This window comes from Chrysochloris asiatica, unplaced genomic scaffold (assembly GCF_000296735.1).
Source record: "Chrysochloris asiatica unplaced genomic scaffold, ChrAsi1.0 scaffold00032, whole genome shotgun sequence".
Lineage (NCBI taxonomy): Eukaryota > Metazoa > Chordata > Mammalia > Afrosoricida > Chrysochloridae > Chrysochloris > Chrysochloris asiatica.
In genome coordinates, this window is record NW_006408550.1 from 21967674 (window position 1) to 21972859 (window position 5186).

Sequence of the window (5186 nt, forward strand, 5' to 3'; positions counted from 1 at the left end):
CAGATCTATTCCACTTTTGCTTTGGCTTCCATGACTGAACCAGAAAAAACACGTTCAAAGCTACAGTCATAGTTGGGAAATACAATTATCTCAAACTAGCATTTGCTTTGAGTTGTTGTTGTTGTTAAGCACCTTCAAGTTGCCTCAATAAATCTGACTAAAACTTACAGTTGTGCATTAATTTCATACAGGAAATGACTAATATGTGAAGCTTTTTCCTAAAGTTAATTCTATCCTCTAAGGATGATACTCAGATTGATACAAATGGATTTCCAATTATGCCAGAAAACGTTTAGAAATCTATTATGATTTTTCTTCCAAGACTCAACAGGTCATAATTCAATCTGGCAGGTAAATTTTTGAAGTCAATTTTAAAAGCATTTCGTTATCAGTTAGGAATCATTCACTGACAAGCTCTTCAAATTTTCCTAATACCAGTAATAAAGGTGATTATTTTCATTTTGTGGATTTGATTTGTTTTGGGTTCTTGTTGTTTTTTTACAGTTTTATATTAGTTGGCCACATCACAATCTCTTCCTTTGTGTAGAAAATAGTAACATTCTAGTGATTGTGCTCAAAATGCTTTTATATTCACATTTATTTAGAAATGTACATAAGAAATTAACATAAAAGTTTTAATACCTCACATCAGCACTGGATTGCGAAACACGAGGTTGGCAGTTCAAACCTACCAGCTGCTCCTTTGCAAACCCTATACAGGGTCGTTATGAGTCAGAACCAACTCAGTGGTACTTAACAACAACAACAATGCTTCATATATATTATTCTGGTGGCTTGCTGTATATTCTTGAGAAAAGAAAAGAAACATTAAAAGCATTTCATAATCATGCAAATACATTTTAGTATTTATCAGTAGTATTTGGGCAACCAAAAGTTTAATTGTTGTTTTTGTTGTTAAGTGCCATCGAGTCGGTTCCGACCCATAGCGACCCTGAACAGGGTTTCCTAGGCTGCAAATCTTTACGGGAGCAGAAAGTCTCCTCATTCTCCTGTGGAGAGTTTTGAACTGGTAGTTTTGAACTGCTGACCTTGGGATTCACAGCCCGATTCGAAACCACTACACTAGCAAAGTATATTTCTGACCACCCAGGAATATAAGCCTGTTGTGCATATCTAACTTATCTTTTAAATTAGAAGTACGGAGCTCTGGTAGCACAGTGGTTATGAATCGAACTGCAAACTACAAGGTCAGCAGTTTGAAACTACCAGCTGTTCCGCAGGAGAAAGATGAGGCTTTCTGCTCCCAGAAACCCTCTGTACAGGGTTGCCATGAGTCGGAACCGACTTCAAGGCATATAACCACCATCACGATTACATTTTCAGTGTCCTGGGGCATTTGCTGGTATCAGCTTCACCCCATGAACTGTGTTAATTAGCCCCCAAAGGAAACAGTGACTGAATCTGAAACTGCTTATTCAAATGAAACTTCCATTCATCATCTTTCTCAACTATTCATCATCTACTGTGGTTTTATTGAAGCTTGTGATTTCCATGAAACACACATTTAGCATACATCATGGCATATGAATAGAGTCCTGGTGTAGCGCCATAGGATAAGCACTGGAGTACTAACCACAAGATCGGTGGTTCAAACCCACCAGCCCCTCCTTGGAAACCCTATACAGGGTCACTATGAGTTGGAATAAACTCGAAGGCACTAACAACAACATGAATACAGCGGGTTCCTTTTAGAATATTTGCCATCTCTACTATGCAGGCTGTGTTTCTGTGAATGAAAGATCACGAAAAGATGATCCACAGACACTGGTCTCCATTTGCAGTAACTTGCTGTGAGATCAGCCATCTGTATAGAGTGTAGTTGCTGACTAAACCCACTGCCTTCGATCAGATTCTAACCCATAGAGGACCTAATCTAGGTTTCCATGGCTGAGTAAATGTTCTATTGTTGTTGTTGTTGTTAAGTGCCGTCGAGTCGGTTCCGACCCATAGCGACCCTGTACGGGGTTTCCGAGGCTGTAAATCTTTACGGGAGCAGAACGCCTTATCTTTCTCCCGCGGAGCCGCTAGTAGTTTCGAACTGTTGGCCTTAAGGTTCGCAGCCCGAATCGTAACCACTACGCTACCAGATACTTCTATTTAAATGTTCTATTTTAATTTAAATGTCCTTGAAGGATACCCCACTTTGAGCACATATGGATATTTTCAAAAAAAGAACAAGAAGAAGGTAGATAAAATTTTCACTTAATTTCTAATTATCTCATACTTAAAATTCTACTGTTTCCCTGCTGTTGTCATTGTTGGGTTTTTTGTAGACTCAAGAGGTAGAGATTTTATTTGCAAATTAACTTATTTGTTTTCCTAGATTGTTGTTGTTGTTAAGTGTCGTTGGTTGAGTCGGTTCCAAATCATAGCTACCCTGTCTAGAGTTTCCAAGGAGAGGCTGCTGGGTTTGAACTGCCACTTTGAGGTTCAAATGGATCTTGCGGTCCACTACTTATCCTACAGTGCCACACCCAGGACTCCTGTTTTCTTAGAAGGATAGCAGAAGAACTGGCAGGAAACTGCCTTACCTCTGGCTAATAGGAAAGAACACTGGTATGCAATGAATACGTACTGGGATGGTAACCACAGTGTCAGTGATTCCGACCACCAATTACTTCACTGAAGAAAGATGCGGTAGTCTGCCTTCATAAAGATTTACAGCTTGAAACTATTACCGTAGGCAGTTCTACTCTGTCATATAGCGTCATTATAAAACTAAATGGACTTGAAAAGGGGCTTGGATGATATAACAAGTTCAGCTGCTAAATAAGAAACTGGAGATTCAGGTCTACCCAAAGACCTGGAGAGCTAGTTCTAAAATCTCAGCCCTTAAAACCCAATAAAGCACAATTCTATTTTGACACACCATGAGTTCAAATCTTCTGGAAGTAACTGTTGTTCTTAAGTGCCATCAAGACATTTCTAACTCATAGCGACCCTGTATAGGGTTTTCGAGGAGTGGCTAGTGAGTTTGAACTGCCAACCTTGCAGTTCAAACCAACCCTTCAGACTAGTGCTTATCCTACAGCGTCACACCAGAATGTAACCAGTACTGGTATATTCACCTCCGTCGGAGTCTTGGTGAGGAGCACTGGTAGTGTAGTGGTTATGAGTCGGGCTGCTAACCTCAAGGTCAGCAGTTCGAAACCACCAGCTGGTCCATGGAGAAGGATGAGACTTTCTGCTCCTGTAAAATTTTACAGCCTCGGATATCCTATGCAGGGTCGGTACGAGTCAGAACCGACTCCACAGCACATCACCACCACCACCACCAGGAGTCCTGGTGAGGTGCTGTAGGTTAATGCACTGCACTGCTAGGTCGGTTTGAACCACAATGTTAGTGGTTCAAGTTCACCAGCCACGCCTCAGAAACACCATATATGATCGCTATGAGTTGGAACCAACTCGATGGCACTTAACAACAACAACAGCATGGGTAAGCACCTGATTGCTAACATCAAGGTCAAGGGTTCAAATCCACCAGCTGCTCCTTGAAAATCCTATACAGAGTTGCTGGGAGTCGGAATCGACACAACAACAAGATAGAGGAAACCCAGGTCTGACACTGTAGGATAAGCACTGGACCCCTAACTGCAAGTGCGGTGGTTCAAACCCACTAGCCACTCCTTGGAAACACTCTACAAGGTTACTTTGTGTCGGAACCAACTCCACAGCACAGCACTTAACAGCAACAAATAGGATCGAGTAGCTGCCTCAGTTATCTGTCCAAAGAGGATACCTGGGGAAGGATTGCAGGGGATCCTCTTATGCCCAGGATACCATTTTGTCCTCTCTTTGTGACTCACATTTCCTTTGTAAGGCCCTTCAGTCTTCTCAGGTGTCCTAAAGGGAGAATACGGGCCAGATGGCTCAGTAAAGTTGCCAGGTGATGAAATGGTTAAAAGAAGCATGTGTACGTGAGAAGGAACTGGTTAGGACAACCTGGTGTTGTGTGACGTCAAGTGGATCCCAAACCACAGTGGCCAACCCTATTGGACAGAGTAGAAGTGCCCATAGGGTTTCCAACGCCGTGATCTTTACAGGGGCAGAGTGTCAGCGCTTCTCTTCCACTGCACAGTCTATAAATTCAAACTGCTAACTTCTGGTCAGCAGCTGAGCTCTTAGTCATTGTGCCACCAGGACATTTTAGGACAACTGGTCGATGGCACAGATCTGTATATGGGTTAGGGACAGATTGCAGTCTCTGATATCTAATGAACAAGGTAAGCATAGGCTTTCTTATACTTACCAATCTATTGGAAACAGTTTCACATTAATGCACCGCATCTAAGATTCTCTTTCTAGCTAGTATGTCTCTCTCTCAACCCCATGGCATCTCTCTATAGAATCAAGTTCTTTTTTCAAGTTTACAATCCCTGACAGGTACTGAGTACCCAATAAGCAAGGTCAGCGTGGGTTGATGTATGATTTTTTAGAAATCTGTAGTGAACAGTTTCACAAAGTTTTCATTAGAATAAAAAATGAGGTGAAACCATGTGAAATTTTCACTACAGATTAGTATAATCCCACTCTGGTAGCATAGCGGTTATGAATCGGGCTATCCTCAGGGTAAGCAGTGGGAAACTACCAGCTGTTCCGCGGGAGAAAGATGGTAAAGATTTACAGCCTTGGAAACACTGTACAGGGTTGCTATGACTCGGAACCGACTCCATGGCACATAACAACAACAGCAACACGGAAACCTGTGTTTACCATGTTTATTGGGCAACCTGCCTCTGGAAGAGGGTGCTGAAGATGAGAGAAAAGACAGCAAACACCCACCAGGACAGGTCTGGGTGGAACAGGAAAAGCGGTGCCAAGGGAAGCAGGGTCGTTATGACCCCTCAACTGGACTGCTACTCGGTTCAAGGAAACAATATACCACACAAGAAGGAATGAGCTAGATTTCCAGTTCTTATCACAGATATCACTTGACCACAGTTTGATTTCTCCCAGACTGCTCCTAAATTTCAGGTTCCAGAACTGCAAAAATACATAAGTAGAGTGCCTTTTAAAAGTGGAATAGTAAATCCTTAAAATGACCCTCTGGCCTTCTAGCTGAGTCTGTACCCACAATCCCAGTGATTTTCTTACTCCCAAATTAATGCATCTGCCATCCAATTAACACTCCATTTAACTATACACCTGAGGCATTTGATTCA